A 23,770-nucleotide genomic window follows, 5' to 3' on the forward strand; every position below is an offset into this window, starting at 1 on the left:
TTCATTTGCTATTTTGTTTGCTTTCATCTATTTCAATTTGCGATAGTTTCTATTATTATTTTTCTCTTATTTATTTTATTTCCCATTCTTTATGTTATTTTCTGTTCTTTATCATAATTTTTGTTTGTTCATTTTCGTTGTGTCTTGTTCTTAATTATTTTATTTCCAATTATTTCGTATGACTACGAATAAAATAAATCACATGTGCCACGTCTCCTTGCTATTTCGGGAATGCCATGAATTAACTCTTTAAAAAAAGTACAGCAAAGTGTTTACATTTCTATTTTCTAGACTAGAAGATAAGTATGTATAGACACGTAGCCAAAGGAGGGGGTCCAGATCCCCCTTCGGAACCACAAATGAAAAAATTAAGGAAGGATGAAACAAAAAGAAACGAGAAGAAAAAATAATTAGCTTTAAAAATGAAAATCTACAGCAAGGCTCTGATATCTGCACTCTACCCTTTACCTTTCACCCCTGATGAGGTGTCAAGTGTAATGGCACGAAGAGGGAAAAGGAGGTTGCTTACGGAAATATTTGTTAGAGACAGAATGAGAAAATTCTTGACGTGTATTTCACTGTCTGTTCCAAATTACAAGTTAAATAAGCAGTACAGCCGACTTGTTTGCAATATATGGTGGAGAATGAGCGGGATTATCAAGGAAAAGTCAGGGAATTTTGAAATTTCTAGAAAAGTTACGGAATTCTCAGAGTTTCTCCTACTAGTCAAGGAAAGGACCCCGCACAATCCTTATGGAAATTCGATTTTGGTGGAATTGCTCCAAACCGTGATATGTTGTAGATGTCGTGATCCTGAGAAAAATTGTTAATTTCTAGCTACCGAGCAACTGTAGGTCAGTTTGTAGAGAATTTGTTCGCATTCGAGAGATTCGGCCGGTAATCCTGTCTAGGGATTTCCAGGACTTTCCTTTGTCTCGCAAGATGAAGATCGGAATATTAGATAATGCTTATATGGTGTTGGTTGCTACTTTGCCCATCGCTTTTCCAGATTGTGGGATAGGATGAGAAGGTCTAAACATTTTCAGTGTTTCAAGCAATTCCAACGAAATCCAGAATACCGTTACCTTATGCTGTTTTCAAAAAAGTGGCCCTGTAGTGGCCAAAACGGTCAGTGATTGGTGGTTGTGCTCATTGAGACTTTTTCTCAGGATAACAATATCTACAACATGTGACGGTTTGAAGCAATTCAACGAAATCCAATTTCCATAAGGACTGCGCGAGGTCTTTTCAAGCTTTCGAAAACAGTGCTTTTCTATAATAGTGTGTACATTTTTTTAATCATAATATTTCATCGTCGCTTCTCTTCAGTATCAAACTTGTTATTTCAAAAACAATTTTCTACTGTCATTTGGAACAGATAGTAGTTGACGGAATAATAAAATCAAAAAGTTCTGTGGAAAGGAAGTTTTGTTAACATTTGATTCAACAGAGAAAAGAATGCAAATATTGAAAAATATTTTACAAGACATTATTGGATACGAACTTTTTATAATCAACATTAGTTGAGGTCATAATGGAAGGAAAATTGTTATATTTGAATGAACAGAGGAAGGAACGTAGATATTCCAAAATATTTCTGAATACTTCTTTTAAAAATATTCTTTTACTTCGATATTTCTTCATAGTTTGTTATTAAAATACTTATTAACATATCCTCATTTTATTGTTCTAACAAATCAATATATGTTGCCAATAAAATAGTTTAGATTGATTAAGTCCCTGGTGTGGTAACCACAGTATTTCATGTCACCCCCCATTACGAAATCCTGTCTAAACGAACCAATATATTTTGCGAGTAAAATAGTTTAGAATAATGGAATCCCTCGTGTGCAAAGCACAATATCTCAAATCACGGATCCGCCTAATACGTGCCAAGTATGTATATCGTTAATAATATTGAATAATAATAGTAATAATAATACATTACTTTGCTACGAACAGCTTCTAAAATACAATATCTTGTATGGTATCAGGCAGGCCCGTATCCAAGGAGGGGTCTAGGAGGGGCCGCCCCCTAAATTTTTATCGCCAACCCTAAAATTTTCACGGTAGGCTTGCAAATGAACAAAGTGATGAACTATAATATTGTTGGATCGCCCCCCCCCCCTACATTTTTGGGTTGGCTACCGGCCTGGTATGAGGACATAAACATATACAGTAAAATTATAACTAAAGAAGAAAACTAGAGAGTTAACATAACACATGATGAAAAATTAATTTCAAATAAAACAGAATATGTTCCTTTTCGCACTGTTAGAGCATTCAAGCTTTTTAGGTTAAATCTGAACACCAAACGAAAATTTAGCAAAATATTGTGTCACCACACTAAAAAAATCAGTAAACTCTCTTAAAATTATACACATTTTAAAATATAGTTATTCTAAATTTATCTTTTTAAGGGATGAATCAACCTTCTTAAATAATAATAATAATAATAAGGCTCAGAATTTTTTGACATATAAATTTTGAAAATATGTATGCATTTATATCCTAACAATGGCAAAATAAGACGTTAGAAACAAAAGGGTCTTTGTTGGAACTGCAGAAGGTCCCCAGTGTTATAATATTCATAATCTGAGAAGTGGTTTTGATCTTATGTTCAAACTGACTATTCATAATAAAGATATTTATATAATATTTATAGTAATAATAAAGTCACTCACTCTGCACCACAATTCGTTTACGTATTAGAGTGCGAAAATTTCCATTCCTGCATGTTTATACTTGGGTTTCTTTGAAGCTTGATATTACTTTTCAGCAACGAGCTATTTCCAACATGAACTTACAGATTTTTATTATTATTGTTTCCTGCCGACCGCTATAGTAATTCCTACGAGTATGTAACTGCACTGCTTCGAACAGCTATATTTGAATCGTGCGCATTTGAATTCATGTTCTCCGCTATCAAAAATATCAATCTAGATCATTCAGCAGATCGATTGAAGTACGGCGCAGAATTCAATTAAAGCAGTTCGCAGCAGTACAGTCACGTACTTGTAAGAACTGCTGTAGGAGTCAACAGCAGTGCAGTCGTGTGCTTTTGACGACTGTTATAGCAATTGAAAACAGTGCAGACACGTACTTGTGAGGACTACTCCATCAGTCAGTAGCAATATAGTCACGTGCTTATGAGAACTACTATAGCAGTCAGCAGCAATAGGGTCACGTACTTGTAAAAACATGTATAACAATTGTCAGCAAAGAAAAGATTAATGTGGAAACCAAATCTTAAGAGCTCCCACCGAGCATTGAACTTGGATCTTCCTAGCCGCAGGCACGAACGTTAACCATTTAATCAATTCGCCCCTTGACAGTTTTCAACACCACGAAAAGATCTTCTTTCTGTTTTCTCCTATAGAGCTTCTTGTGCTTTCAGCTTGAAGAACTTGAGCTTTCATCACATCACGTACTCAGTAACTTGCTAAGTATTGTCACAAGTTAGCAATAATTGCTTAAAGGTACGATAGAAATTATACAGGAGAATCAATGACTTTCATTGGTCCTTCCTTGTAAAAGCACCTTTATTGTTTAAAATATTTCGTCTGTTTATTTCAACAGTGACATAACTCAAAATTCCTAACTTTTCAGCAGAAGTGTTTGAAAGTTTCGAAACGCAATGAAATCAAATGAGAGCAAGAACGACACAAAGTGCTCTCTAGCGCCCAGTTTTGGAAGCACATCTGTGAAATTTTTACCAGAGATAGACATTTCATTCTGCCAATATGTAAAGAAGGACAATTTTTGAGTTACGTCACTCGTGAAATAAGCAGGCAATTTCTAGTCTTCAAAAACATTAACAAACTTGTTCGGCGTTGACGGCCAGAGAAAACATGCCATATAATTTGAAGTTACTTGTAAAAAATGTTAGATATTGTCAGAGGCGTATTTACGATTTCGTTTCGGGGGGAGGGGCTTTGCTAACTTTATTCCTGGAGATGTGAAAATTCTGCAAGATATTTAATTTACTTTAATATAGTAAATACAATTTCGGGGGCTTAATTCCGGAAGCCTCCCCTTAAATACGCCACTGGATATTGTACCTGATGCGTGTAACAAGGTACAGTTTTGATTCTGGGTTTTATCTGGTACTAAAACATGGAAAACAAATATCTTTGATAGTTGCATATGGTGTTATATTTAATCGTGGCGCCTTATTAGTCTAACGATTCGGATTTACGAAAGTGTCAATTATAACAATAAAACTACATTTGCTATTACAAACTCACTGGTCGCATTTCAGAAATCAAATTAACTATTCATATTTCTGAGGTTGATCTCTATACTAATATTTTATCAGTAAACAATGAGGTTGATTATTTTTAAAAGTGTCAAAATAGACGTGCGGATTTTATTTTATGCTATTTTCATAATTCTGAAGCTTGATTGTCAGACATGACCATGATTTTGTTTGCATGTTACTTAAAAAGTGAAAAATAATGTAATTCAATCGAACACAGCACCAATATTGAGTTGTACATTTCACGACGCCCACATATAAATAAATACAAATCAATCGAAAGGGACAATTTGTTATTTTTATCAACAGATAGATGACTGGATTTTAAATGTCTTTTTCTCTCTTCACTACTTAAAGGAGAACTATTCCTCAAAGTTATCTGATACAGTATATTAAAATTGTAATTCCTCAAAACACGTTTCGCGTAATTTCAAGTGATTCATGTAATGACAATACAATAAAAACTGATCAACTCGCAAGATGCCAAAACCAACAGAACTCATAAATATTCTCTGTTTGAAAGTATCGGACAGTGCTGCCAACAACTATATTAATATGTCCCTACTTTTGAACGAAAAATCCCTACTGGAAATCGTAAGTTAAATATTAATAGTGAATGATATGATCAGCCATTACAAATATCATTATACGTAACTTAGCAACATAAAATGATGTAATATGTATTCTTACTCACGAAAAATCATTTATACATCCTGACATTTCCTTCCACTGTGTTCTTCTGAAAACACTGAGATGCGAAATTGTATTTCACAGTTCACACACTGTTCTTTTCCAGGATAACTGGGTTTGAATCTCTTGAACAAAGCGCAAACCGCAATAATACTTTGGTTATGGAGAAATATATGCTGATTCGGTTTGTCAAAAGTTCTATTACATATTTGCTATCACACTGCTTTCTTGTGCCTTCAGGGCAAAATTAGTAACCAAAGCAGCCCTGAATTAAGAAGCTCTGACCCTAATTTGTTTTTCACCTTTGACTTAGTGTCATATAACTTCGAGGGAGTTCGTCATAGTCAACTAATATTCTAAGGTATTTGTCTTCCTTCTTCTCGGAAGTTAGAATCTGAATCGATCGATAGCAGGGTTACTAATTCAGGTACAACTAGCAGCGTTCACCCCGCTTCGCTGCGGTCACCCCGGAACGCAATAAACTTTGTTACTTAGATAATTTTTACTTTTTCGCTTTCAAGTGATATGATAAAAACCATAGAAGATTGCAGTAAATCTTAACATTATATCGCCTGTCATTTATGTTAACCCGCCCCGCTTCGCTGCGGTCATCCCGGTGCTCAATAAGCAAATCAATTAAAAAATTTTAAACAGAAGATTCAAGCTATTTTCCGCTGTATATCGCCTGTCATTTATGTTAACCCGCCGAGTGACACGGTCATGCGGGTTGCATATAAATACGTTTATTTTTACCTATGATGAACTAACAAAGGATTTGTGGACACCTGAATGGTCAATTATCTCAAGACACTGGTAATTAAAAATTAAAGTGATATGATAAAAACCATCTAGGGTCCAAATCCTAATAACCCCCCAAAAATGAAAGAAATTGGTTCAGCCGTATTAGCGTGATGAGCGGACAAAGAATTGTACGTTCTCTTTTATATATATAGATTACAATTTCTCATGATTCACTGAAGCACGATGACATTGAACAATTAATATTACTTATGTCGATTATTTTAACCCATTAAGTTTTCTTTTTTAAAGTCCCTATATTTCTTATTAATTTACGAAATAGCTTCCGCATACCTTTATTCGGTGAAAAAAAAATGTTGATTTACAAAATGTCCTCATACATACGCACAAATACATACGTATGAGCGAGTCTCCCACAAAGCTGAGTATTTAAGAAAGGTCCTGGAGTGCTAGCCTCCTAGGTCTCAATGATTCGATGAGGAAGGTGAAGCATGTTACATATTGGAACAGTATAAACCACGGCTTCAAGATGGTTTCAATTCAATTCTGATGATCAGGCTGGCTATTCAATTGCGAGGAACTCGTGTACCAATCGACGTATCAGAAAACTGAACATCAAGGAACTGACTAACAATGTTTCCAAATGAGATGGTGCATCATCGTGTTGGAAGAACTTTGGGAAGGAACCTTATAAATTACAAATCACTCGTGAATCTTTGTTGGCAACAACTTTTTAAGGCAAATATAAGGTTGACTAACCTGAAATTAAATTACATCTTCTATATCTATTGCCAGGGCGCCGTGGCTGTCTTTCGTAATCACACATCATAATAAAACAGCACTTTTGTTCAAAATTATGTTAAATGTTAATAAAATTACTTGCTTATGCGGTTGTAGAGAGAATATGAAGTATCTATAGCAACAGAGATCTATTAATGATACAATGCCCCTCTCTCCCACCAATTAGTACGGTATCATCCCAATATCTGTCCACCGTCCTAGTCATGAAATCAAGCCACCTTGCCACATAATGAACAGGGTCAGAGCAAATTAAAGTTTTTTGAAAAAGTTTAAAATATTGTATTATTTAATCCAATACATACATTTTGTGATTTTATAACTCTTGAACCATCCGGCCGATCTCGATCAAATTTTCAACATAGATGAGATTCGAGCCTGGAATGTTTTTATATATATATATATATATATATATATATATATATATATATATATATATATATATATATATATATATATATATATATATATATATATATATATATATATATATATCATTTCACTTTGTCGGTGCAACGTAAGGGAGAAGGACGGAGGATATATATATATATGTATGAAAAAATAAAATGAAAGTGATTATCGTTGTGACCGAAAATGGCCAATATTAGTGTCGAATCCATAGTTTTTGGGGTCGCTGAGATAAACAGTGACACTTCCGACGCTATTTAAATCCAAATTCAGTCCTTCGACTTGGGAGAGGGGGAAATATTTAAAAATGATCGAAAATAAGCCTATGAGTGTCGAATCCATAGTTCTCGGGGTCGCTGAGACAAACAGTGACTCTTCCGATGCCGTTAAATCCAAATTCAGCGCTCATTGCTCTTTATGTCCAAAATGAAACGTATTTTCCCCGTGCGAAGAACGGGTAAACTGCTAGTTCCTTAGAAATCGATATGCAAAAGTATAAAATACAGTCACTAGAAAGAAATGTAACTATAATACAGACAGAAGTTAGATGTCCATCATACAGTGGCTTTTTACCTAAATGACCAAAATTCTGTGGCCAAAGCTTGTAACTCATATTTATTAAAAGTAAAATAAAGTGTTACAATATGAACAACTTAAAGTTTTCTTCATCAGACACTCAGTGAACTATTAGATAATCAAACTGAGTATCTGATGAAGAGAACGGTAAGTTATTGAAACTGTAACAATTTATTTTAAAGTTTTAATAAATAAGTGTAAAACACTCTGGCTAGAAAGTGTTAGTTATTCATGTACCAAGCTCGAGAGTCGTAATCGATAAAGCTACAAGTGGCTTTTTTGTGTACCTTTCTTCGAGTTCTCCAGTGAAAACTATGCGAAGATCTCCCGCGCTCTGGGAAAAAAAAGATTAAGAAATACGATTGCATTGATATGAATACATTTAATAATAACTAAGTTATTGTATTAATATCAAGAGATTTTAATTTAATTGTTTATTGTTGCTTACGTCATTCATTTTACTTCTCAGAAAACAATTATCATGTAAAAAAAATTACATTCACACATGACATTGCTCTGAATAAATCATTATTGTCTATTCTCGGTCGAAGTTCGCACCTTTTACTGTTATAAGGTCGTCAAATTCAATGTCTTTCTATCTTCTTATTTATTTTTTTCAATTGGAAATGCGCAGATGTGTGCTGATTCTGGTTATTTTCAGACATTACCTCATCGTTATCAAAGTCTTAAAACTCTCTGCCCATGGTTTTAGTAGCAGTGGAGTTTTTATTTCTGAACACAGAACAAGAAATAGCCGGTTACATATTTTGCATTTAGGTCTAAAGTAGTTTCGATAGTGAAGTTGGTTTGTGCTGTACGACACAGCAACTTGCGTGGAGAAACATTGGAGTGTTGTAATTGTGGTGAAATCAGGTAAGATATACGCTATGTGTGCATCGCATGTACACTTACTTTCGAGTTTTATACGTTATTTCTTTTATACTATTATTAGTAATAGGAAAAAAATATGGCAACATGATTGTATTTTATTTTGAGATGTATTTGCTGGAAGAGTATAAGCTGTTACCTTTTGAAAAATTATATTTTTGTTGCTAAAATATTGACTTCTATACTCGCGAAAATGTTAAAAGTAATCAGTTTGTGTTTTTGTCGGTTTATATAATTTCTTTATTAGAAAAGTGAAAATTAACGTTATTCAGATATATTTTTTAATATTGTCCTAAAGGCTAGGAAACCTTTGTATAAAAATATCATAGGTAAAATTCTCTCTCCCCCCTTGAAAGCAAGAGTGTAATTTTTTCTGTCCCTCTTAACAGCAACAGTGCAAATATTAAAACCGCTTTCATAAATAATTGATGATCTTCAAATGTATAACTTTGCTATTAAAGAAGCGAGCAGCAAGATTCTAAAATATTCAAAGGTCTTTATATTCGAGATCGTAATACTGCTAATTATGGATGCATTAAAATATCAAATAATATTGTCGATAAAGTGGATACTTTCAAATATCTAGGATCAATATTAAAAGACCAAAACCATATCCACGAAGAAATTAAATGTCGACAGAAAGCAACGTGTCATTATTCAGTTCAAAATCTTGTGTCGTCACGAATGCTGTCGAAAAATTTGAAGCTTAAAATATATAAAACGATAATCATGACTGGTGTGCTGTATGGTTGTGAAACGTGGTCGGTTCTCTGGAGGAAGAACGCAGACTGGAAGTGTTTGAGAACAAAATCCTGAGACGAATATTCGGACCCAAAAGAAATGGGAATGGAGAATGGCGGAAACTTCATAACGAGAAATTTCATCACTTATATCGTTTACCAAACATTGCTAGAGTCATCAACTCTAGGAGGCTTAGGTGGGCAGGTCATCTAGCCAGAATGGAAGAAAGTAGGAACGCTTTGAAAGTTTTAACTTGAAATCCAATCGGAAAACGACCGTTAGGAAAACTTAGGCGCAGATGGGAGGACAATATAAGATGGATCTCGCAAAAATAAAATTATAAAGTAAAAACTGGATCCAGTTGGCTAAGGATAGATAGAAGTTAGTGGAGAGCTTTTGTGAACGCGGCATTGAATCTCCGGGTTTTATGGGCCATAGAGTTAGTTAGTTTTGAATTTAATTTCTGTTTGCCTTAATACTAGTTAGCAAAATGGATACAATTTCTTTAGTGGAAAGTAGTGCAGTAAAATAGCCACAAGCTCGTGCATGGATTTAACCAATTACGCTTTTACGGAACACGAAGGAGACGCTTTAAATTAAAAAAAAAAAAAAAAACTTTAGGATACACTGCGGTATAATCTGAAACTTTGCATCTCAGAAATACTACATATATTTGCCATACAACTCTTATTAATTAATTAGAACAAATTATAATAGGAAGTAATATTCCATTATCACTGCAAATCACTACTACCTATAAATACCATAATACTATAATACTTTACGGATTCCTGAGAATATAAGTAAGTAACATGCTTGCTTTTGAGAAAATTCGAGAACAATAAAATTTAATTACTTTTTCGTTCGTAAAACTTAAATCAACAAAGACAAGACTAAAACTGTATCATTAATATATGAAATTTAGATCGGTGTTACTCCTAACGCTATTCTTATTCACTTGTCTGTGAATACTTTTAGCGTTTTGTTCAGAGGGAACCAGGTCCGCAACCAACCACAGAGGTTTTTGGGGGAGCATGGATATGTTAGGGGGGCCAAGATATTAGAAATTCTCTTGCACATATCTAAATTGTGTTTCTTGTGTTGAGGTCTAGAGGGGCCACGAAAAGGTGAGGCGGGCAGGCCCCCTTAGACTCCCTCTATTTGCGGGCCTGGAGGGAACACTGTTTAGTACTCCTTCTACAGCAACAGCTCATAAGTTGCGTTGGCCTTTTCGTCCGAAACTGAAGTCTATTTTGAATAAAGACATAATGATTCATGTGCAATGCCGGTATTTGTTTGAGTTTAGAATGAATTAACTGCTAAGCCCAAATTATTTGCAAAAGCAAGAACAATATCGTCCAATATGATTCAATACAGTTCTATAGATTTTTAAACCTTGGAATGACGATAGGAGAAAATAAAGTTTGGTGATCGTTAAAAAAAAAAAAAAAAAGTGTACATTTCATGGGTCCTAGAATCTAACAAAGGGATTTTTCGATGTTCGTTCGTCTCGATGTTTTACCTACAGGCCGTACTGGTTAATGTATTCAGAGCAATGTATCAAATTTTAAACTTCAGATATATATTTTACATTTTTCTCCTTTCAAATTTTCTTACTATTCACCAGAAACGTAGTTTGTTGAAGGATAAAAATCAAAATTAAATATTATGATATTCTCTAATTATGTTGTTCATATTTCGTAAACCAATATATCACCACAAACACCATTATATTGTATTAGCCATTTTCTAGGAAAAATTCAGAAGAGGTAATTTACTTTTGGGGATAATTTCTTTTTGGACGATTTTCTCACAAACGACTCGTGCGATTTTGCTCTAACTTCATAAAACCACACGAAACAGAATAAGCCATTTCTTCTGTAAATTTCACAAGGGGCAGTCCACTACTGAGGCAAATGTCACATGACTTTATTCATCTTACATAAGTACCGTACTAAACATATTTTATTAACAAAACTTATGTGCCATAAGTGATTCCTTATAAAAAGAACCACAAAGGGTAGTTTACCCTTGGAAATATTGTTTACGGGTAATTTTCTTAAATACGTACGCAGGCGATTTTGTACACACAGTGTTTCATAAATAAACATTTTATTAATAACCCTATAATATGGTTATTAATAAAATTCCTAAAAAGGTAGTTTATTCTTGAAGTAAGATGTTTCGGATAGTTTTCTCACACACCTGCTCAGGCCATTTTGTTCACATTTGATTGAGTTGATTTTAACGTTCCTTTCAGCAGCGAGGCTATATGAGATGTGCACCTACTGATTAACGTGGAGTCCGAATCACATCAGTTCCCGCCGGGAATGGAACCCGGATCTCCCACGCCAAAGACGCGTACGCTAACCGCTTGGCCACGAAGAAACTTAACATTTTGTTCACATTTCGTAAATAAATATTTTATCAAAAACGCTATACTCTGATGTAAGTAATTTTTCTGAAAATATCCAAGGAGGGGTTTATACTTGGGGGTACGTTTCTACCAGGTGATCTCAAAAACAGCTCATGCGATTTTTTCATATTTTTTTAAAAAATAAAATTTCAAAAATAACTCTATAATATATTATATGTCATTTCAAATGAAAAATTTTAAATGGTTTAGTCTACGGTATGAGTATTCTTCGAAGTTTTCTGGAAATGTCTTAACAATATTGCTCACATTTCATAAATAAATGTATCAGTAATAACTGCACTATGACAATTTAATTACACGCTTAGTTAATTCTGACAAGAAGTTTTATTTGCACGAAGAACGAAATAAATATTAATGAAGAGTTACGGTCTAGTTTTATATTTTATTTTTCCCTAATTTTCCGAAGAAATGACAAGTGCTACCATGTATTAAACACTTACCTCATTCTTGTTGGTGTTTTCCTGAATAAAATCTTTATATTACACCATTTTTTTTTTTTAAAAAAAAGTACAAATGCAATTATCATTCTGTTTAAATATTGTCTTCGCCTATGAAGATGGACATTTGTGCCATAGGATAACTATATGTTATACTTACAAGGGATAAAAATTCTTGTTTTTCTCAGGTAAGTATTCTTTCGATTGATTTGGCGAGCTTACAGTTATTCCTAGTCCTAAGCCAGAATTTTTATTTCCAGGCACTTGTTACCCGGCTATAACTAAGCTACGTTTTGCTTCCACAAAAATTTGTGGAGCTGACTGCTTTTGCAATATGAGTTTTTTTTTTTTTTTTTTTTTAGTTTTTTTACTCTTTACGCACTTGGGCCGATTCAGCTTTAAAAATCCCTATTTCCACGCTTTGTATTCTTTTGAAAGATATCGGAATGGATTTCCGTTGCTTTTCACCGGTTAGGAATGCACATTTGTGTCGATAATCTTCAGGGTTTCGCCGTTGCCCGCTGCTACCGAACCATGGCATTGTACTGTGAGGACTGCTCTACCTACAGGGTAAAGTACCATTGCCCAGGGCTGGCTGATAACAGGAAATGTGAGATGTCCTGACATACCCGAGTTAATTTAAGTTGATTCTGAGTTTAACATCCCGTTCAGCAGCGAGGCTATGTGAGACGTGGACCTACTGGTTAATGTGGAATCTGAACGACATGATCTTCCACCGGGAATTGAACTCGGGTCTCCCACGTCAAATTCTCCTCACACACATGAGCTACAAGAATAAAAATCGTACAAATAACACAGAATTTCACTATAATCAAAATGGAAAATTATTTTTCCTTATAATTGACGTACACAAAATTTACAGTCGCACTCAAAACTGAATTTCATTATCTAGATTTCCTTTTCAAAGTAAATTCGGAACGAATTATATATTCGATAGTACAAGTTTGTTATTTCCAGTAGATTAAAAAAAAAAAAAAACTTTGGGATAAACTTGTAATTTGAATACGGTATTCGGTAGTTTACAATAAATATTGTTCTATCTATTTCAAGAAAACATAATGAATTGTTGGATAATTTATTCCGAAGTTCGTATGTGCTCAAACTCTTGAGGTATGCACTGATGAGCTCGGAACTCTCACTCATACGGCCTCAATTTCAGGAAAGGAGCCGCGGTGCCTCAGTGTTAGAGCGTTCACCTCTGGTGCTTGAGGTCCTGTGTTCGATCCCAGTCCCCGCCAAGTCAACTTTGTGGTGGACAAACACCGTGTGCGTGGGTTTCCTTGGGGTTCTCTCTTTTTCTCCCACTTCTTCATTTCACCATTTTATTCATTTCTCATCATCACCGTCTCCTTTAGCCTAGCCGGCATAACCGTCGGATGTAAAACTTAAAGATTTCATTTCATTTTCTCAATTTCAGAAAGTGAAAATGAAGTTGAGTGAGAGACCGAATTTCAAATGTTGTGAACGTTATGTCGAAACAGTGTTCTGAGTGTGGAGTGAAGCAAGCATGATGCTGAAATTATATTATGAGCTGTTAAATTGAGCGAGCTTGATATGATTGTGAGATTAAGTGATCATGAAATCAAATGGTAGTGAAGTTGGAATTGTGTGAGCGTGATCATGAGTGATTGTCATATCGAAATAATGTTGTGAGAGTGGTGTCAAACTAATCTGAGTGTTTTATATCAAATTGAGTGATGTGAACTTGAGGTCGAGTGAGGTTAAGTAGAGTCAAAGTAAGCATCTCTGCCGTTCACAAATTAGAATCTTGTGGCGAGTAAGCAATTCTACTTTCGAATGCAGAATTTAACCCTGCAACCCTCGTGCGGGATAAATATGACCCCAGAGGGATTTTTTTTTTTTGTTTGACTCTCCTAGCCAGTTGGCAATTCTGACCCGGCCACCCTACTAGCTGTCTGTTGTATTGTCTACTTCAAGGCCAACAATTAGTTAGTTGTTTACTGCAACATTTTTGGTACACAAAAAATGCGTTTAATATAAAGTGGGGTCACTGTGACCCCACGCGAGGGTTGTTGATACCTAACACCGCGCGAGTGGTGCAGGGTTAAATAGGGTCTATATCAGTGTGCGAATTAGATAATCTATATTGGGGGGGGGGGATAAAATTAGGCCAAAGGACATAGTCTGGAGGTTCAAATTTCAAAATGAGACAATAAATGCCTTACCCCCATATATATATATATATATATATATATATATATATATATATATATATATATATATATGTGTATGTGTGTGTGTGTGTGTGTGTGACATCTGTAATAAATAAGAGATTTATTAATTTAATAAATCTACCGACAATAACTATGCACATATATATTGTCTGACATACACACACCCCACTAAACCTTTCTGAACGTGTTTTAATGTTGTACTCACTCTTGTCCCCGTAGCTCTCTAAGGTTTATTTAGTTAATAATTCGGCTTGAGCGATAGCCATGATCACAAGCATATGTTAATTTTTCCACTCATATTTAAAGCTTCCACTTTGCATTAATACATACAGGTTGCGAAAAGAAACCTACTTCAGTCTTGTGAAAACCACTAAAATTATCAGTTAAACCGGACATTTTTTTTAAAAGAAAATCTAGATATTAGCCTATCAAATAAGAAATGGATTGTTGCTGGTCTCGATTTCTCACATCAAGGTCAAATCGAAGGCCAAATATTTAAAATCTCTCAATTCAAATTTCGAGCTTGTGCTTCTACTTCCCGCTAAAGCTGTGCTCATCACGACTTTTTTTCTCCAAATATCGATTCCGCGATGGGCACGGAAAGTCAACACTTAAAAATTACTTTACTGTTAGGTTGAAGATGAGTTGATTCACTATGGGCTACGTTATTCAAATAAAGTAAAACATTACACTGAAGTTTTTCAGACAACATTAATTGCGTGGACAGCAAACTGTACAGCGAAAAGATGGAAAAATGAAGGGTTAACTTTTAAAAAACCCACTCCAGTTGAAATGCTTATACAGACACGGACAATGACACAGAGAGCCAGTCGTATTAACAAATGCTGAAACAAATCTTGAATTATTCGCTTATTCACCTAAAAATCACCTTCATTAACATGTCTGCTCACTAGGAGCGTATCCCCCATGGTCTGCAGCGTGTACGTTAACATATACTTACGAGAGAATACCTATATCTCAGATTTTGAGTAGAGTTTCAAAAGTTCATTTCCGTAAACTGTAAAAGCAGTGATTACTATGCTAATTATCACAAATTAAATGCAACTTTTGAGTTGCATAAACACAACCTTCTAGGGAATGAAGACCATGTGCTAACAAAGAGTACACTGGAAAATGAAATAACATGTTATAACAAAAATTAAAATAAGATGATAATCGATACAAATATAGAGGATGAATATGACATATCCGAACTTCGCCAAGTATGGTAGAAGAAGCTATTTGTTTACTTCTTCTTGGCCAACCGCTAAGAACATTTATAAATCTATATGTGGCTTTGTTATACGCAATTAGTACATTCAAATTCACAAACGATGACGAACTGAAGGATACGAATGTACAGTTGCAAGTAACAACCGTAGTCATAATAATATAGTTCTACTAAACAACGTTGAAAATAGTGGGTAATTAGGTGGTAAGTAGAAATGACCAAAACTGAACAGTTTACATCGATCATTTCGAAATACAGCTAGAAGATTAAATTTACAAGAAATAACAAAAATCAGTGAAATTTGGAGTTATACTAAGCATAGTTTGAGGGGGAAAGCGAGCGTCCCCGGTGGGGATACTTCAGCTGACTTCTTTGGGGGGGGAACAAAATGTGATTGAGGGGGAAAATCCCCCTCATCCCCCAGGTAATTCGCACCCTGGTCTATATATTTCTCAAACGCAAAGCAAACTAGTTGAAGTACTAAGCATATACTTCAAATCGCTACGTCATCCATCCACACATTACTGATGGATGCCAGAAGAGGAAATGAGTAGACGGTCCTGGGTTCGATCTTGGTGGGGATACTCTGTCGGAAAGATGTAAAAGTTTTATTTTTCAGGCTAGCCATTCTATGGACTTCTCTAATTCATACCAGGCAAACGTCGGACTCCACTTTTCCGGATATTGTGATCGCCAAAGTTCGTGATCCCTCATATCTTTGCCTATCTTTGCCCATTGTAAGTATTTTAGAAAGTGCGGGACGACAGATATTTTTTGGAAATGGGCAACGGCGTCCTCTCACGTTCCCCCTCACTTTTATCCGCTGATCCTAAGGAAATGAACGAATTAGCAAGAAAGCTTCCTGGTTCGACCTTTTGTCATGTAAGGTTAGCAGACAAAAACTATGTATGTGTGTGTGTTTTCACAAGTGTTCTTTTTTTTTTCGTTGATAATGTTCATTTTACCAATCCTTAGATCATCATTGCTTTTGTATTTCGTCTCCTGTACCCTACAGAACATTGGACATTGCATTTTGCCCTTGGTAGATTGCTTGAAAAACACAGGCAAATTATTTATTGACTTGACTGATTGATTTGTTTTTACGTCAGCAGAGAGGCAATACGGGATGAGATTTACAGTTTAAAGTGGGATCTAAACTGCGTTCCATGCTCTCCCACCGGGGATTGAGATCTAGACCTTGTGCGCCAAAGGCATGTCAGAACTATGTTATGTGAAATAAATATTTCTTGTTGAAAACAGACTTCATGATAATACTACATTCATAAACCATATTTAGGTCGCATTAGTTTGTTACATGGGTTGTGCTTAAAAAAAAAAAAAAAAAAAAAAAAAAAAAAAAAAAAAAAAAGCAAATGATCAAACAAATCGAAGCATGAATTGCTTGATTGTTGTCAAACCCAAGAACTCAATTTTCGAATAGTAGCGAACACCTGTTCCATTTAGTTAGTTATCACAATTTTGATATGAAAACTTTGTCACAAACAATTTCTTTATCATTGAAGGGGGAAACAAGTTTTTAATTTTTTTTTAAGAGATGTAGAAGGAAAATCAAGAAATCACGATAAAAGAGATAGTTGCATGGGGATTGCAAACGGATATATTGAGATTGAAGCTTGATATTGAATTCTATAAAACGAATTACCATCTTTCCTCTGCAGAAGTGTTTACTTTATCTTTCACTAACATAATAGATTATTATTTAAAGAAGAAACAGATATAACGAGATTGTATTGGTAGTGTTTAGGACTTTCTGAGTGCGAGTGCATTTTCCCTCTCCTTCCTTGTTCATTATCGAATAGTAGGCTTATACTTAAAATCGTGGCTTTTAATATTTTTCTTTCTGGAGAAAGGAGGGGCGAAAAAATTGCCTAGGGCTGGCCTTGGTCCTGGTAGGACGTTATATAGTTCGGATCTTACATCAAGCCAGTGGCGTATTTACGATTTTGTTTCGGGAGGGGCTTTGCTAACTTTCGGGGGGGGGGCTTTGCCTGGAAATGTGAAAATTCTGCAAGATATTTCATTTACTTTACTATACTAAGTAAGATTTCGGGGGGGGGGCTTAAGCCCGGAAGCCACCCCCCTAAATACGCTACTGCATCAAGCTGTAGGTTCATGTCTCATATAGCCTTGATGCTGAAAGGGACGCTGAACTTGAATCCAATCGAATAGCAGTAGTAATAACAGAAATATTTCTTTTCTTCGTAGTGATATCACTATTTACTGATATTCAACGTGTAATCATTTCATAACCATTAAACCAGGTTTTAACGTTTTAGAAAGTGTTTTTTACGTAGAATATTTCATGGTTTAATCAAATATTAAAGGAATATTGTCTCTGCGTTAGAAATCAATATGAAATAATCAAGGATCATCATTGATTTGTCGAGGTTTGAATAAGACAGCCTTTCACAATGATTGATTTATTGCTTTTGGTCAGCCTGCAGCTACCTAATTATTCATACAAAGAGTTTGCTTAAAGTATTAATTTTAATCAGTGTTAAAATGCAGTTTTCACAAAGCGTTTCATTATCTAAAAGCACTTTTCGTTATTAGGCTAAGGGGTTTCCTTAAAATTGAGGAACAGCAAAGGAGTGATCTTCCAGGAATTCATTCTCATATATTCATGTTCCATTTCTTACTTTATTAATTGCTTGCTTCTTTTCTTTCTTTCTTTAATTTCAGATATGCTATTAAACATACAATGATATAACATCATCCGCGTCTTCGCAATATGTGCGCACTTCATTTCGGTCAAATTCTTCCTCATTTACACAGTAACTGATCAGTTTCTAAAATAAACTCCGGAAGTTTAGCACAGGGTCATGACAGCAAGAAAAGCGACATCATATTAGCTTTGTCCATCTAAAATTCTGATAGAACGAACTGTTCTCTTCAAAATACAATCATAATAACGAATATTGAACGTTATTAATTACTGCCGAAAGAATTTCTGTGTTACTTAAAGGTTATGAAGACATTAGTGTGCAATAAAAATGGTTCATTTATTAAATTTGTATTTACACAGTATAACACTAGCTGAATGCTCGTCGTTTGCAGCAAACTTAGTTTGTGTAAGTTGGTCACCTAAGTTGGCTAATTTTTCAATGGAACCGACTGTGATCAACATACAAAGATTTCACTGTCATACTAGAAGGCAGGGTGGCTCAGTGGTAAAGCGTTTACCTCTGGTGCGTGGAATCTCTGATTCCATCCCAGCTCGCGCCAAGTGGGCTTTGTGGTGGACAAACACCGTGTTCGTGGGTTTCTTCGGGGTCCACCTCTTTCCTCCCATTTTATTCATTCCATCATTGCATTCATTTCTCATCATCACCGTCTCCTTTAGCCTAGCCAGTGTAACCATGGGACGTAAAACTCAAAGATTTCATTTAATATTTTCTCACTGTCATACAGTAAAACCCATGTATGATGACCACCATTGGTTCCATTGAAAAATGGCCAATTTAGAAAGGTGGCCAACTTACATAAAGTAAGTGTACTTTGAAGTAGAACTCATTATAGATTGTTACTTCAGGTGTGTGGGGTCCCTGGTTCAATCTCAGGCCAAGTAAGTTTGTGATGGACAGCATCGTGTCCGTGGGTTTTCTTGGGGTACTCCCGTTTCCTCCCACCTTCTCATTCCGCCAATTCTTCCATTATCATTCACTTACTTAAATCATCCGTCTCCCTTAGCCTAAAGAAAATAATCGTGGGGTGTTACACTGAAAGATTTCATTATATATTGCAAAATACGCATATCTAGTGGAGTAACTATGTATAACTTACGTGTATAATAGTTTGTATCTCTTAAATAATGCACACTAACATTGTTTTTTAAATATGAAATTTCGCATGCATGCCTAGTAGATATGTATTGTTATTCTGTGATTTAAATGTAATTTCAATGTGCAAATTAGGCTAGTAGAAAACGCTAAAGCACACTAAGGGTTTCATTTCTTAAGCCTATCATAGAGTGGTGGTTCTAGCCCGAGGTCGGGGAACTAGACCTTCCAGTTTTTTTAGTAGCTAAAATTATTTAAGTCTTGAAAGTTTATAGAAAACTCATGATAAACCTATCGTACTCTGGATTCTGCCCCCCCCCCTTCCGCCCCCCGCCAGTTTTTACCTTCTAGAACCGCTACTGAATAGGTATAGATATGCGACAATCAGTTACGGAATGAAAATGATCGGATGTTCCGGTGTTCAATATACAGGGGTAAATTTAACAATAACACTATAAGAATATTGTAGCTTCAATACGGCCAAGTTCCAAGACAAGTGGCCAACTTACACAGTAATAAGCAATAAAGTATTATGAAAAATGCTCGCTTTTACAAAACTGAGACTAAATTAAGCAGATGGCCACCCTGAAAAGTAGTCAGTTTTAAGAGATTTTACTGTATAAAAGTATTGTTTGAATGCCAATGTGGGAGGAGAGATAAATTCCGAGACAAACCCACAAATATGACGTTGTCCACCACAAGATGAGATGGCCTGGGTTCAAACCAGGGACCCTTGCATCAGAAGTGAGAGCTCTACCATTAATCCACTCTGCTCCATCATAGCCTATATATATATATATATATATATATATATATATATATATATATATATATATATATATATATATATATATATATATATATATATATATATAAAACACAATAGTATTCAGCGATCATGTTCCTTTAGCTTCTATACAGTTAATTATTTCAGTTAATGAAGATTATGCACTGGGACAGTGGTTATCAACCGATGTGTCGCGACACATTAGTATATCACGCAGTCTCCTAAGGTGTGTCGGGAAAGTTTAGAATTTAAAAATTATGAAGAATTTAATAATAATTAGTTAAAATCGAGACAGACAGTAACAGTCGACACCTCAAGTGGTAGCAATGATGCTTAGTTCTACATGGAGTCATTATAAAAATAATTGGTTTCATTATTATAATGTATGTCCCAATGTACTGGATTTATACAACGACGCTTGGGTAAAGTATGTCGTCAATCAAAAAAGGTTGAGAACCATTGCACTGGAGCAGCAAACAAAGGGATGAGTTTGTTCAAATCGTAGGGTATCTCAGAGGCAGCACAATCGCAATAGGAGAAGGAACTATGGATATTACACGTGTTTCTATTGAGCACGGCAAATTCCTTGTAGGATTTCTGAGCATATTCCACAGAACAAACAAAGCGAATCTTTTCAAGGTTCATAAGTAGTTGCCTTTGGTTTCCAGCGTGAACCAGCAAAGATTGTTCTTTTTTGAAAAAAGAAATTATGCTTTTTGCCTGGACATTAGTATTCACAATGATACCGAGAACCAAACCGAGGGAGATCTTAACGGCTGAAAATTGTCTTTTTGTTTTATTTCTTATTTTTTTGTGTTAAAAGCACTCTATTATTTTTATTATTATTATTATTACAGAGGACAAAGACTTGTAGGTGGTAACAAAAGAGCACACATAGATTAACTTGTATTCGGAAAGCTCCATTTACGTGGCATCGTAAAAGAGATTTATACAACGACGCTTTTGAAAACCCAAGCAGCATTCATTTGCTTTCCTCAAGTGAGCTTCCCAACCAAATACCAGCGAGTGTTGCCAATTTGGGCGAAAAGTCGCTAAATCTAGAGGATTTAGCTTCCAGAACAGTGACTAAAACTCCATTTCTCGGTTGGTGACTTCTTTTGGTGATTTTTAAATAATGGTTTAGCGACTTACTCATAAATCTAGCGACTTTTTGTGTAGCGAACTTGTCTTGTTGTAATCAAGCACTTTTTAGTACGAAGTAGTTTGATATGGGCAAATATATAACTTTAGTACCTCTTTACTTTCTTTTCTATTACCCCTTGGTCTCTAACGAAAAATAATTCAAACCTTCTCTGTCCTTTACTTCGCAGAACTTCCATTGAGAAGCATAAGTAATACATCATTTTCGATAGCTGTAGAAGTATAAGTTAAAATGGTGTGGGTGTTAGCGTATAAAATACTAATGAAAAATATGAAACTGTACTTACATAGGAAAAGTCTCGTAAACCATCGAAGTAAAACCTAAAGTCTCTCAAGGTGTCTTTCGTCGAATGGTGGACCTAAGTTTGATGAGGATGTCGCAGTCCCTAACAGCACAACTACCTAGCAGGCATATGCCAATCATGTTTTCTCAGGTACATGCGAATGTGCCCAGTATGTACCTTATGTGCCTTCGAGAGAAAATCACAGGGATGGCAAGTGATAGTCACATTCTATGTGTGCCCCTAGGCACATGCCTGACATGTACCTGGGGAACTTACCTACTATGTTCTTCTCATACTGTAAGCGAAAATTGCTCCCCTAAAATATGTTAAATCGCTTTTATGCGTAATTTGTTTACATGAAGGTGAATCTAAAACGGTTTAAAAATAAAAAAGAAGTACCCGCGGGTGGGCGCGAACCACTAACCCTTTGATTACTAGGTACGTGCTCTTCCGACTTGGCCACGGAGGCGATGAAGGAAACGTCCCTTGTAGAGGGATAGATCCTTGGGGTCTTGTTAATTTGGTTAATCAGAATGCTCTTGTAACCCTGTATATTCGACGATAACCGTTTGGGATCAGGTAAAATTCATTCGCCATTTAATTTTATAACAAAATGACGCGTCTCTTTACTTTATTTCATAGTTCTTCCATATTCACTTTCAAATGATCGACGTCAGTTGGCATCTAAAAAATACAATTCTTTATCCCTAACTACGTAAATAATTAACTGTTTACATATCTGTGAAAGATTCATCTTAATTTTTATTCATCAGTTATGTCATTTCTTTCTTCTAAATTCATCTACCAAATTTGATGCATTTGTTGCTTCTTTTTCCTAATCGATTGTGTAGTAGGACAGAAAGTGGAGCAGAAAGCGCAAGAAACTGTTGCATGTTACTGCGCATGAGCAAATGCAAACAGCTGACTGTCATTCGTGCGTCGCTGCAGATATCAATTATGTGTCATAAGTATCTGAAAAAGTATGCACCTAAAGGAAGTATCTCGAACATGAAAGATATACGTCCTAAGTGACGACATAAAAACAAATGATTATCACAGTGCGAAACTGAACGAGGTATATAAATGCTACATTTGTGGTATATACATAGTCGCAAATACCAATTAGATGTAACAAGCATCTAAAACTTTAGGCAGCTCAAGTACGTACTTAGCACATGAATATCATATGTACCAAGTGCCGGGTACCTAAAAAGTAGCTGGGACACCTAAATGACACATGCGTAGCACATTTTGTGCTGTTAGGGGTAGCGTGCTGCGTTGACGGTCTCTTCATGGGGATAATCAAGAAGAATCACACCTTTCACGTCCCAGAACACTGTGACCATAACATTTCCTGCAGCGGTGGCAATTTGACTTTTTCCTCACTGGTGAACTGAGATGCTTCTACGTCATTGAGACGGCCTTGGTTTCTGGGGTAAAGTGATGCACCCATGTCTCATCGCCTGTGATGATTCTGAACCGAAACTCATTTCCCTCTCGCGCGTACCGCATCAAGTGATCGAAGCTGACTCCCATTCTTGCACTCTTGTGATCCGGGATTAGGTTTCTCGGCACCCACCTTGCAGACACTTTTCGATAAGCCAACACATCACGGAGCATGTGATGTGCCTAAGCACGACCAATATGCAGTGTGGACGCCACGTCTGACACTGAGAATATTAATGTACTCAGCGTCATTAGAAGGCAATTTCTTCAAAATCTAAACTGACGGTGCTGCCTCCAAATACGAGCAACAAGCACAGAAAATAAATTGATCCTTGAATTTAATGATTACTTGCGCAATGTCAAAAAAGACGTGATTTTTTTTTTTGCGTTGTAGTGGCAGACTTTTCTTTGTTGAAAACGTGATAAGCTATATGAACTATATGTCAAAGTTTATAATAGTGAGGATTTCACAAATAATTTTTTTAGCGACTTTTCACCCCAAAATGAAGCCTTTTCATCTCTTGTTTAGCGACTTTTCGTGTCAACGTTTTGCCAACACTGATACCAACCATGTATTTCATATTAGTATGTGTGCAGAACAAGTCACGTTAGTTTTCTTTTTTATTACCTTATGAAACACTCAACGGTGAAATGGAAATACTTAAAAAAAAAAAAAAAAAAAAAAACTTATTGGCCATGGAGACATTTGTCATTTAAGCAAAAAAGTGTGAAAAGTCAATAACAGATCTCAGAATTGAAATTGTTCTTTTAATGGTGTTCGAAATGTGTTAATAACACGTTACTTGGACAGGCAGATCTATGATGATATATATATGACATCGACAATGTATTT

At 35.5% G+C, this 23,770-nt stretch overlaps 2 protein-coding genes across 4 annotated transcripts in view; one reads left to right on the plus strand and one right to left on the minus strand.

The window, feature by feature from the left end:
- LOC145671370 (DNA ligase 3-like) overlaps positions 1-23,770 on the minus strand; it is a 965,078-nt gene that overhangs the window by 789,270 nt on the left and 152,038 nt on the right. The gene's annotated exons all lie outside the window — the stretch shown is intronic.
- The window catches only part of CNMa (CNMamide), a 298,284-nt gene that overhangs the window by 241,510 nt on the left and 33,004 nt on the right, over positions 1-23,770 (plus strand). Inside the window, exon 1 of one of the 3 annotated variants that reach the window (XM_081740443.1) lies at positions 8,196-8,362. The exons of the other annotated variants lie outside the window; for them this stretch is intronic. The gene's annotated coding sequence lies outside the window, so the exon portion shown is untranslated. Of the gene's footprint in view, positions 1-8,195; positions 8,363-23,770 lie in introns of those variants that run through there. 3 annotated transcript variants of the gene reach the window in all.

The sequence above is a fragment of the Thermobia domestica genome, chromosome 15 (assembly GCF_964235325.1).
Source record: "Thermobia domestica chromosome 15, izTheDome1.hap1.1, whole genome shotgun sequence".
NCBI lineage: Eukaryota > Metazoa > Arthropoda > Insecta > Zygentoma > Lepismatidae > Thermobia > Thermobia domestica.